At 46.1% G+C, this 13,173-nt stretch overlaps 1 long non-coding RNA gene across 1 annotated transcript; it reads right to left on the reverse strand.

Moving 5' to 3' along the window:
* Nucleotides 1-3,341: 3,341 nt before the first annotated feature.
* LOC309659298 lies at nucleotides 3,342-11,428 on the reverse strand. Its single transcript, XR_014262724.1, has 3 exons — nucleotides 11,146-11,428; nucleotides 5,697-6,626; nucleotides 3,342-4,848 (listed from the first exon to the last, which is right to left on the reverse strand). It is a non-coding gene; the product is annotated as an uncharacterized lncRNA (long non-coding RNA).
* Nucleotides 11,429-13,173: the final 1,745 nt, after the last annotated feature.

A 13,173-nucleotide genomic window follows, 5' to 3' on the forward strand; every position in this document is an offset into this window, starting at 1 on the left:
ATTCTAGGAGCTAAAAGTCCAGGATCAGGGTGCCAGCATAGCTGGGTTCTTGGTGAGGACCCTCTTCCAGATTTACAGATGGTTGTCTTCTTGTTGTGTTTTCACATGGCAGAGAGCAGAGAGAGGAAGCAAGCTCGCTCTTGTTTCTTCTTTTAAGAGCAATAATTCCATTAGGAGGGTTTCACCATCATGATCTAATGACCTCCCAAAGGCTCCATCTCCAAATACCATCACATTAAGGATTAGGGTTGGTGCAGATCCTGAGTGCATGAGCTGGGACTAGAATTGGTGCATGGATGATCTTGAGTAAATTAATTGACCTGTTTGAGGGCACTTAGACTAAGTTATCTGTAAGCAGTATTCTAGAGGTAATATCCTATGACTTCATAAAATTAGAAAGTTAATATATTAGAAGAGTTTTCTTTTTTCTTGACAATAATGATGCATGGCTTCAACAAAGGGTGCTAGAACTACTGGATATCTACATGCGAATTAGTGTAGGTAGACCCTTTCCCTACACCATACACCAAATTAGCTCAAAATGTATCCTAGACCTAAATGTATGAGCTAAAATTATAAAATTCTTTGGAAAAAAATATAAGAAATCTTTGTGACTATGAATTAGCAATAGTTTTTTTAGATACAGCACCAAAGAAACACAAGGGACAAAATAAATAAAGATAAATTGGACTTCATCAATATTAAAAATATTTGTGCTTCAAAGGACAATATCAAGAAAAGATAACCCACAGAATGGAAGAAAGTATTTGCAAATCATATATCTGATAAAGAACTTGTATTCAGAATATGTAAAGAATATCTGCAAATCAACAGTAGAAAGACAAATAACAATTAAAAACGGACAAAAGATTTGAATAGACATTTCAGGCAAAAAGACTACAAATGATCAATGAGCACTTAAACCATGCTCACCATCCTTAGTCTTTCAGGAAATGCAAATCAAAGCCACAATGAAAAACCACTTCACACTCACTACAATGGCTAAACTAAAAAGAGAAAGTGCTGACAATAATAAGTCTTGACAAGGATATAGTGAAATATATAGAAAATCCTCAAATATTTGAAAGTTAAACCACATATTTCTTAATAACACATGGGTCAAAGAAGAAATCACAAGGGGGATTAAAAATATTTAGAACTAAACAAGCAAACAAAATAAAACAAAAACAGACTCATAGAGACAGAGAACAAATGGGTGGTTGCCAGAGGGGCGGGGGATGTGTGTGAAATAGGTGAAGGGGAGTGAGAGGTACAAACCTCCAATTATAAAATAAATAAGCCATGGGGATGTAATATACAACATAAGGAATATGGTCAATAATAATGTAATAACTTTGTATGGGAACAGATTGTTACTAGACTTATCGTGGTGATCATTTTATAACATGCAAATGTCAAATCACTATGTAGTACACTAACATAATATTGTACATCAATTCTATTCAATAAAAAACAAAGAATATTTAGAACTAAATAAAAATTAAAACACACATACCCAAATTTGGAGGATAGAGCTTAAAAAAATCTAAACTTCTACCTTAAGATGCTAGAAAAAAAAAAAAAAACTAAAACAGAAAGATGGAATAATAGACATAAAAGTAGAACTCATTGAAATACAAAACTTAAAAAAAAAATGAATTCCACAGCTGATTCTTTGGTAAAAATCTATGAAATTAAATAAACCTCTAATTAGGTTTATCCACAAAAAAAAAAAAGAGAGAGAAAATATAAATTATCACATCAAGGATGAGATACATTACTACAGACCCCACAGACTTTATTTTTTTAATTTATTTATTTTTAACATCTTTATTGGATTAAAATTGCTTTACAATGGTGTGTTAGTTTCTGCTATATAACAAAGTGGATCAGCTATACATATACATATATCCCCATATCTCCTCCCTCTTGCTTCTCCCTCCCACTCTCCTTATCCCATCCCTCTAGATGATCACAAAGCACTGAGCTGATCTCCCTGTGCTATGTGGCTGCTTCCCACTAGCTACCTATTTTACACTTGGTAGTATTTATAAGTCCATGCCACTCTCTCACTTCGTCCCAGCTTACCCTTCCCCCTCCCCGTGTCCTCAAGTCCATTCTCTACATATGCGTCTTTATTCCTGTCCTGCCCTTAGGTTCATCAGAACCATTTTTTTGTTTAGATTCCATATATATGTGTTAGCATACGGTATTTGTTTTTCTCTTTCTGACTTACTTCACTCTGTATGACAGACTCTAGGTCCATCCACCTCACTACAAATAACTCAATTTTGTTTCTTTTTATGGCTGAGTAATATTCCATTGTATATATGTGCCATATCTTCTTTATCCATTCATTTGTCAACGGACACTTAGATTGCTTCCATGTCCTGGCTATTGTAAATAGAGCTGCAATGGCGGAGGAGTAAGACGTGGAGATCACCTTCCTTCCCACAAATACATCAGAAATACATCAGAAATACATCTACATGTGGAACAACCCCTACAGAACACCTACTGAATGCTGGCAGAAGAGCTCAAACCTCCCCAAAGGCAAGAAACTCCTGATGTACCTGGGTAGGGCAAAAGAAAAAAGAAAAAACAGAGGCAAAAGAATAGGGATGGGACCTGCACCTCGAGGAGGGAGCTGGGAAGGAGGAAAAGTTTCCACACACTAGGAAGCCCCTTCACTGGTGGAGATGGGGCAGGGGGGCGGGGGGGGTTGGCGGGGTGGTGGAAGCTTCAGAGCCACGGAGGAGAGCACAGCAACAGGGGTGCAGAGGACAAAGCGGAGAGATTCCCACATGGAGGATCGGTGCCGACCAGCACTCACCAACCCGAGAGGTTTGTCTGCTCACCCGCTGGGGTGGGCAGGGGCTGGGAGCTGAGGCTCGGGCTTTGGTGCTAGCCGGGAGGGAGTCCGGGAAAAAGTCTGCAGCTGCCGAAGAGGCAAGAGACTTTTTCTTGCCTCTTTGTTTCCTGGTGCGCGAGGAGAGGGGATTCAGAGCGCCGCCTAAAGGAGCTCCAGAGAGGGGCGCGAGCCGCGGCGATAAGCGCGGACCCCAGAGACGGGCATGAGACGCTGGGGCTGCTGCTGCCGCCACCAAGAAGCCTGTGTGCGAGCACAGGTCACTCTCCACACCGCCCCTCCCGGGAGCCGGTGCAGCCCGCCACCACCAGGGTCCCGTGATCCAGGGACAAGTTCCCCGGGAGAACGCACGGCGCGCCTTAGGCTGGTGCAACGTCACGCCGGCCTCTGCCGCCGCAGGCTCGCCCTGCATCCGTACCCCCCCATCCCCCCCCCGCCTGAGTGAGCCAGAGCCTCCAAATCAGCTGCTCCTTTAACCCCGTCCTGTGTGAGCGAAGAACAGATGCCCTCAGGCGACCTACACGCAGAGGCGGGGCCACATCCAAAGCTGAACCCGGGGAGCTGTGTGAACAAAGAAGAGAAAGGGAAATCTCTCCCTGCAGCCTCAGGAGCAGCGGATTAAATCTCCACAGTCAACTTGATGTACCTGCATCTGTGGAATACCTGAGTAGACAACGAATCAGCCCAAAATTGAGGCGGTGGACTTTGGGAGCAACTGTAGACTTGGGGTTTGCTTTCTGCATCTAATTTGTTCCTGGCTTTATGTTTGTCCTACAGACTTTAAAAGGCTAGTAAGGAAATATTATGGGCAACTTTATTCCAACAATTTTGACAACTTAAATGGAATAAGTAGATCTTTGTAATAATGTTACTTTGGTTTTATTGGAGAATTTCCTTATTCTTAGGAGATATACCCGAAATATTTAAAGTGCAACTCACTTTCAAAGGGTTCAGAAAAATGTTAACAATTGTTGAATCTAAGTGGTGGGTATATGAATATTATTATACTCTTTTTAAAACTTTTCTATATGTTTGAAATTTTTGTAATATAAGTTTGGGAAAAACAAATTAGGCACAAACTCTTGTCAGCAGAGAGGCTCTCACTCCAGATTCTTCACTTGAAATAGGCTGATGGTGGGAAGGGCAGTGTCCTGACCTTTTTGCCCAGAGGGCAGTGTTGTGACCTTCCCTCTGTGTCAGGATGAAGCTTCTTGGTGGGGATGCTGGTGGGCTGTGGAACCTCCTACAAGACAAACACAGAGAAGAAGGACCTAGATCACTGGGTCACCAGTCTTGCCCTTTCACCAGCAGCAAGAGCCAAGACAAATATTTAGTAGCTTAATCTAGAGGTCTAGCTACTAACAACTTGGGAAATGCCCAGGGGAGTCAGTCCTGGGCTTGTTCTGTAAACAGAGGCCTGACATACTTAATTTGTCCCAGAGGTTGGAAAAAGAAGCCTTGACTCACACAGACAGGAAACTTTGCCTAATTAAATACTAATTACTCATAAGAGCTTTGTTTACCTAAACTTCCCATAAACCAAGTTTGGTATGAAATGAGAGCAGGCATAAAGAAGCAGAATCACTGCTCGGAAAATGACATAAATAGGTTTATTCAGTCCTTTCTTCAGAAATGATGTTGCTAATTGCACAAGAATAAACAATTCACGAGTTGATAAATCCCACATTTAGGGGCTGTGAACAGCTTTCCTACATCCCTAAGGAGCTGTATGTTTGGAATGGGTAAAATGAAAGGAAGAATAGTTGGCCATCTGAAGCCACTTTGGATGAAACAAGCAGAATTCTCCATATTTCTATATATCTCTGTAATGAGAGAATCTGTCAAGGAAATGAACGATTGCATGCTTACGATTTTAGTAAGATATAAGGAAAAGAGGCCTGGTAATGTGAGTTTCCCTTTGGCCTTGGGTGCTGGCTGTTATTTGGGCATCCAGCCACCCTCTCTGTCTGAGTGGAGACCTGAGAGGGAACCAGAGGGAGGAACAACATCAAAACTTTCTTGCAGGACGAAAACAAACCACTTACTACTTATTTTTTTATGGTCCATTTGTTCAAGAAATGGAGCGTCTCAATCATGAATGCTGTTATAGACACTAGATACAGTGGAGAAAAAGACAAAATAAATTGCTGTTTTTATGCAGCTTACATTGTGGTTGATGTCATAAAATCAAAATTATTTAAATAAGAAAAAAAGTATGGGAGGAAAGCTTTGGACTTAGAAAATCTGGTCTCTCATCCCAGTGTTGCAACTAGCTTGCTGGGGACCCTGAGTGATGAGTCCTTTGACCCCCCCCCCCTTTAGACCTCAAGGTCTCATTTATCTTGGGTGGAAACGACCACATTTCCCAAAACAGCCCCTCCAGCCCGATCTTTGTAAGGGGAGATCTGAGTACAGTCCAGTGGAGAAGGGCTGGGCTTTGAAGTAAAGCATTTAGGCTGCTGAGTTATTGAACCTCTGACCTTGGTCAAGTCATTTAACCTCTCTGAGTTTAGTTTTCTTGCTGCAAAATGAGATGATAATGTTTGTTCAATTGAGATCCCACAGGCAAAGCAATGCTCTGCCCCTGACGTGCCCTCGTACCTGGTACCTGGCCGCGGCTCCCCTGGGAAGCTGACCTGTGAAAAAGGTTTCACAGGGCAAAGACAATGGCCATTTTGCTAGTGAAGCAACCCAGAAAGTGGGCAATTTCCCTCCGATCGCACCATCAGCTGAGGCCCAGCCGAAGAAGGTTTGGCTCACAACGGAAAAGGCGTCCCACCCCCTCCCTCATTCTGAACATCTGTGGTCTGAAGAACTGGAAAATTACCTTCAAATGAGAAAATAATTCCTGGTGGCACATACATTCATTATCCACACTGAGTTTGTGTTCCTTTTGGAAAATGTGTCCAGCTGAACAAGTCAGGGCCATTTTTCACGCAGCCCGTCCTGGCTCGGAGAGTCGCAGCAAGAGGAGCAGAGGGGCCCGGGCTTGGGCTGCTGTGCGTCAGGTGTGCCCCTCGGGGTGACTCTGGCAGAGGATGGCCCTCCCGGGTCCACGTGTCAGGGGAGGATTTCTGTGACCACGGTCATCTCATCCCCCAGGGGCCTTGTGGTAGAAACCTCGAGGGCAAGGCTGGAGCAGTGGTCCAACACAGTACCATCATTTCTTCTAATTTCCAGAACATGATAGATGATTAACAACACAAGACTGGGATCCAGAACTTACAGAGAACCTGCACAAATCACTAAGAAAAAGACAAGCGAACCAAAAAAATGGGCAAAATTCCTGAGCCGGTGCTTTACAGTAGAGCAGGGTCCGCAAATGAAGGCCCCTCAGGCCAAATCCCCCCCCAACCAGCCTGGTTTATAAATAGTTTTATTGGAAGAAAGCCACACCCATTCACTCCCATGTGGTCAAGGGCTGCTTTTCTCTACAGCAGGGGGGCTGATGAGTTGGGGCAGAGACTGTGTGGCCTGTAAACCAAAGAGGTTTACTATCAGCCCCTTTCAGAAAAATCTGCAGATCCTGTAATAGAAGAAATCCAAGAGCCCACTAAGCATAGAAAAAGGTGCCCAAAGATATTAGCCAAGAGGAACATGCAAACCGAACCCATAGTAAATTACCTCGTGCACCTATTAGAATGGCTAAAATTCCAGAGACTGACCAGTGTGACAATGGTAGGACAGCTGGGGCTCTCAGACATCCGTGGCTGAAGGGCAGAGTGATACCACCTTGGAAACTGTTCTGCTGTATCCCCTACAGGTAAAAACACATGTCTCCATGACCAGCGGTTCCTGGGTGTGTGTACACTCAGGTGAGATGAGGGCTCGAGCCACCAACAGACACTCGTGAGAATGTCCATAATCATTTTTACGTATAATAGTCCCAAACATGAACTAACCCAAATGGTCATCTGTTGTAGGACAAGTTGAATCAACTGTGCTATATTCACATAATGGGACGGTACACAGTAAACAAACAAACAGTTGTTCCAGGAGAGGACACGTCACAGACACAGTGTCAAGTGAAAGAAGAAGATCCCAGCGCGTGTACTGTGTGAATCCACCTGCAGGAAGTTCAGTAACACGTGGGGCTGGGGGTCGGGACAGAAGCCACCTCCAGCTTGGGGATTATTAATGGGGGTTGCTATTGACCAGGGGGCCTGCTGGGGCCTGGAAAGTTCTGCATATTGCTTGGGGAGGTGTCACATGCTGGAGACGTATGTTAAAGATCCCTGAATGGTACCCCAAAGATTTGAACACCTACAGTGGAAGTGTTGTATCTCAATAAAAAAGAAAAAGATTAAAGAAAAAAAAAAAAAAGACTGGGAGTCCTTTTGGACTTGAACCTTAACGCCAGCAGTGGATTCTGCAGAGTGAAGTTTTAACTAAAATTCAAACTGTAACGACTTTTAAACTTTGCCCTAAAAAGAATGAACATTTCAGAATGTACTAAAGTCCTCTGGGGCTTCCCTTGTGATGCAGTCGTTAAGAATCCGCCTGCCAATGCAGGGGACACGGGTTCGAGCCCTGGTCCGGGAAGATCCCACATGCCGTGGAGCAACTAAGCCCGTGTGCCAGAACTACTGAGCCTGTGCTCTAGAGCCCATGAGCCACAACTACTGAGCCCACGTGCCACAACTACTGAAGCCCGCGCGCCTATGAGCCCGTGCTCCGCAACAAGAGAAGCCACCGCAATGAGAAGCCTGCGCACGGCAACGAAGAGTAGCCCCCGCTCTCCGCAACTAGAGAAAGCCCACGTGCAGCAATGAAGACCCAACGCAGCCAAAAATTAAATAAACAAATTTATAAATAAATAAAGTCCTCTGTAGTAACCCATTTCTCTCCCTCCGCCCCCCCGTCCCCACCAAAGCTGTGAGGACACTAGCTGTGGCCTTGGATGATCCCTGATGTAGATGTGTTTTGAGGTGACACCTGTGGGGTGTGTGTGTGACTCATACCGAGGGGACCAAGGACCCGGACTGACGCCTGTCCTGCCCCGATGGCGATGGAGGCCCATCCTGGTCACGGGAAGGCTGCCATAACAAAACATTACAGACTCGGCAGCTTCAACCACAGAAATGTTTTTCCTCACATGATACTGTCCCTTGGCTCCAGCAGCGGCTAGAGGGGAACACAGCTCACAAATGTGAGCACCTCTCCTAAGAGACGTAGGTGGAGTCACTGCCCAACAGCAATTCAGAAGGCATAGGCTGAGCAGGGGACACCAGGGGCCATTCAGGACCCTTGGTTCTTCTCCAGGGCCTCTCCTAACTCAATGAACAGCTGCTTTTTTTCTCTGACCTCTTTTCCTCAAGTGTCAATGGGCCTGGAGCACAGAGGGTTGAACTAATTTCTCTCTCCACAGTTGCTCTCGGCACCCATATCCAAGGGCCCTTCATGGGTGGAACTCAGTGTGATGCAGATCCCCACCGCGTGTAATACGTGTCATTCTGACTGATCTCAAAGAACATGATCAAGGTCAAGCACTGTCAAACCCTGGCTGGTTTCTCCCCACTTCTGACCTCTCCTTGCTTTCCAAGTAAGGCCTGCTCAGGACGTGAAAGTTCATCTTCATGTAAGGCACAGATGTTATAAAAATGAGAAAGGCAAATCCTGTATGATACCATTTATGTATGGAATCTGCAAAAGCTGAACTCGTCGAAAGGAGAGTAGGACGGTGGTTACCAGGGGCTGGGGGGTGGTGGTGGGGTGGGAGAATTGGGGAGATGGTGTTTAAGGGTAACAACTTGCAACTAGTAGATGAATAAGTCCTGGAGCTCCAGTGCACAGCCTAAAGATTACAGTCAACAATACTGTATTATAAAGTTCAAAGCTGCTAAGAGACTAGATCTTAATTGTTGTCACTGCAAAAAAGAAATGATAATTATGTCATGTGATAGGGGTGTTAGCTAAGACTATAGTGGTAATCATATTGCAATATATAAATGTATCAAATCAACATATTGTACATCTTAAACTTACACAATGTTATATGTCAGTTGTATCTCAATAGAGAAAACGATGAAGCTGCATTTGTTACCAAAAATTGTCATATGGATAGCCATATCTAAATACATCAGTTTGCATTTTCCATTAGTTGTGGGCTATCTGTCAGGGCTTAAGACCTCCTAGCATTATTTCAGAGCAGGGAGGAGGCTTGGGCACCACCCACACCCATCAGAAATCCACACTGGATTCGTCCCAGATGGAACCCACCTATGGCGGTTAGAAGGCAAGGACCACACAGAATGAGTGAATTGTGGTTCTTAGGATTTCTTGGCCTTTGCTCAGGAATTTATGCCTCTATCACTGCCTCTGGGGCTGCAGAAACCTGGACCACAGGTGTAGTGCCTTCCGAATGCTTTGTCATGACTTTCCCATGTGTCACATGTGAAAATGCTCTAGTAGTCAGAGAAATGCCTACTCTTGCCTTTACTTCTTGAAATATTCCCAGGAGCGTCACATTTTCCTCTGTGGTGATTTTTGTAGGGGCTGCCCTTATGTCCAGACACATGCCAGACTTTCAGAAAGATCCGTGTGTAGCATTTAAGAGCTAGGGATGGTGAAGCCGCTCGAGATTATCTTGACAAATCGTTTCCAACATGCATTTTATTTACAAACAGAAACAAAGAAAACAACCTGTTCGTCCTCATTCTTACAGCCTTTACTCCACTGGATCCTGGACACAGGGAAACAAAAGGTCAGCGGGAAAGGCCACCACCCTTCACTGTCCTGTCCTTTGTGGCTAGGGGTCCTCTCTGGACTCACTCCCTCCCAGGTCTCATGTCTCCTGACAAGGGGACCTCCTGCAGCCTCAAGCCCTTCTGAGCCATCCCAGGTCTAATTAGATGCCAAATGGAGAACAGGAGGCAGCAAGTTCCCCTGGAAGCCCTGATTTGGGGAACGGCAGAGTCCTGAGTGCATCTGGATGGGGATCTCTTTATTGGCACAGCTTTAGGACTGCACATGAGCTGTCATCACACACTCCTTCTGACCCCTTACCTCCCCGTTGGGCGTGAGACTTTGGACCACGTGGACATGCAGACTCCCTACAAAAGAGGCACTTTAAACATTCCAGTTTCAGGATGTTTGAAATGACAGGGACTTTGTCACACTAATACCCCCCCCCCCCCCGCTTCCCGCACACACACATGGCTATACAAATAATAAGAGCTAGCATTTCTCAAGCACTTTCTATGTGCTGGCACCGTGCTGTGAGCTTTATCAGTATTATTAAGAGAATCCCCACAACTACACTATGAGGTAGGTGTGAAGAATTCCCCCATTTAACAGATGAAAAGATTGAGGCTCACAGAGTGGATACATTCCCCCAGGACTCAGAGTCAGTAAGTGGTAGAGTTGGAATTCAAATCCAGAGAGTCTGGCAGGGAGCTACCTCACCTTCTTGACTCAGAGGTGACGGTCAAGCTCTGGTCCAGGGAGGGGGCAGGTGTCAGACCTGTTCCCAAAGCCAGTGCATCCTCCAACCAGGTTCACAGGAAGGTATGAACAGAGCAGGTGCCTGTGGGCACAGGCGGGGCCTTAGAAGGCACACCCTTGAGGGAGGACAGGTGAGAACAAGAGAACCTGCCTCGGGCTATATTCGGGGACCCTTGATTTTTTCCCAAACACTCCTTGCAGTGTTCCCAAAAATATTATTATCTGTGATATCTGACCTACCCTTAGATACCTGATTTTAGGGATATTTTTTAAAAGGAGTCATCAGAAATTTTAAAACAATAAAGAAGAGATGCAATGTTTTAGGTTGGTAATAGTATTATCAGTTTTTGATCAGTGAGAGAGGTGATATTTTCACTCTTCCACCAAAATCTCTCCATCCCTGTTGATGATAGAGAACTTGACCCACCCAGAGGGTTTCTTCCTTATTCTTTAAACTGGAAAATCCAAGTTCATATTTAAATGTCATAATGATTGACAGTGAATAAATAATGGCTCAGAGAGGTTTTAAGCTCACAATCAACCCAAAAAACAGGGAGAGATTTCTCACTGAAGAAGGGTCTGCTTTCCTGAAGGATCACAGAGCTTCCAGGAAAACCTGAGTTCCCACTGGGGAAGCTGACTTTTCTCCCCTCCCCTCCACTCCCCTGTCCTTCCTGAAGTTCCTGGCAGGTCCTCAACTGCCCAGCAGGTCCCTTCCCCCCGAAGCTCCTCTCCCTGAATCACACATCATCAGGGTTTACTTGAAATGATTATTGAACGTTGCATAGAAATGGAAACCAACCAAGGAGAGATGAGTAAAATATCCAGCTCACCTGCTTTCTCAGTGGAAAACACTGAACGCAACCCTTTTCCCTGTAATTTCATGAGCATATTTGCAAGTGCTTCCGGGTGGGGAGAACTTCTCCATGTGTCTCCAAGTGCCCAATGCCCACCATGTGCTCAGTCTGGGTGGGGTTGGGATGGATGTCGGGCAGATGACCTGGATTGAGGTGGGAAGAGGAGATGAGGGAGGGAAGGAGTGATGGAGGTGGGAAAGGAGAGGAAAGAGGCAGGAAGGGGAGCGAGGGGAGGCGGGAAGCAACTGGAGACAAAGACGGAGCGGGCAGATCAGAGAAGGGAAGGGTCAAAGACGCTGCTCTTCACAGACTCGGGTTCACATCCTGCTCTGGCCTCACCAGCTACTGAATCTGACCTGTTTCTCACCTGGAGACTGGAGACCCTACACAGACCTCGCAGGATCGGCGTGAGGGTGGTCCCCTCTGCGTGTAGACAGGGAGGTGGGCGCCCAGACGGTGGACACGCAGGTGACGTGGGCCTGATGTCCTCTGTCACCTTGAGCTGCTGCTCACCTGGGCTTCGAGGACAGAACCTTCTTCAGTGTCTGATCTCTGTCCGTGTGTTGCCATGGAAACCCTCTCACCGTCCTCCACCCGCTCTTCACTCTGAACCCATCCTGGTCCTTCGGGATCAGATGCCTGCAGCCGCCACCAGCCAGGAGCTGTGGCACCAGAGATGGTGTCATGGTCCCCAGAGCACCTGGGACAACCCAGCTGCAGGCCAGCACTTTTTCTCCCTGAAGCTCTCAACACAGGATCCTGAGCCCCCTTGTCACCTGTTGGCCCCAGTCCCACAGGAACCAAACTGGGGGTGTCGGTGCTCAGGGTCCTATCGTTTCACCTCGTTCCGTGAGCGTTCTCATCTTTAGAGCGACCCGAATTTCACCAGGGGAGCCCAGACTTCCCGCACTTGTCTCCCTATTCCTGAGCTCAAGACGACGGGAAATGTGGGTTTATCATTTCATTGGCAGCATCGTCCTTACTAAAAACCCCACCCCCTCCACCTCCTGCCATCGTTTCCTGGCTTCCTCACCGTCACAGCTTAGAGACAATAAATAACAAGTCCCTTTTCCCAACGTCCTTTGGCATCCTTCGGCCCCGAAACCAGGACACGACGTCTTCCAGGTGGGAGTGGCCAGTAAAATTACTACCTCGGTCCCCTGTTCTTAATAACTGGCTATGGGAACCAGGTACAAGTTCCTATCCTGTGATCAGTCCTCTGATTTCCACGCTGGCTGGGACAGGGGTGGGCTGGTGAGGAGAAGGCCATTGCCATGAGCTGGGGAGGGAAGGCGTGCAGTTCCCCCAGACCAGCCGCTTGGGAAGAAGGTCTTTCCTGGGTGACTCATGCAGATTTTGGCAATAACTGGACAGCAAGTGGGCCCTGGGCGGCCAAGACGGGAGGTGGGGTTTTCACAGGACATCAGTCAGGACCAGATGGTGAAATCCTAGTTTAGCCTCTGGGACAGGATGGGGAACATGTCAGAAGGCTTGGCAGAGCCTGTCTTTATTTTCTTTTTTTTTATAACATCTTTATTGGAGTATAATTGCTTTACAATGGTGTGTTAGTTTCTGCTTTATAACAAAGTGAATCAGTTATACATATACATATGTTCCCATATCTCTTCCCTCTTGCGTCTCCCTCCCTCCCACCCTCCCTATCCCACCCGTCTAGGTGGTCACAAAGCACCGAGCTGATCTCCCTGTGCTATGCGGCTGCTTCCCACTAGCTATCTATTTTACATTTGGTAGTGTATATATGTCCATGCCACTCTCTCACCCTGTCACATCTTACCCCTCCCCCTCCCCATATCCGCAAGTCCATTCTCTAGTAGGTCTGTGTCTTTATTCCCGTCTTGCCACTAGGTTCTTCATGACCTTTTTTTTTTTTTCCCTTAGATTCCATATATATGTGTTAGCATACGGTATTTGTTTTTCCCTTTCTGACTTACTTCACTCTGTATGACAGACTCTAGGTCCATCCACCTCATTACAAATACCTCC

Source organism: Balaenoptera physalus (assembly GCF_965194825.1).
Source record: "Balaenoptera physalus genome assembly, chromosome: 4".
Classification (NCBI taxonomy): domain Eukaryota; kingdom Metazoa; phylum Chordata; class Mammalia; order Artiodactyla; family Balaenopteridae; genus Balaenoptera; species Balaenoptera physalus.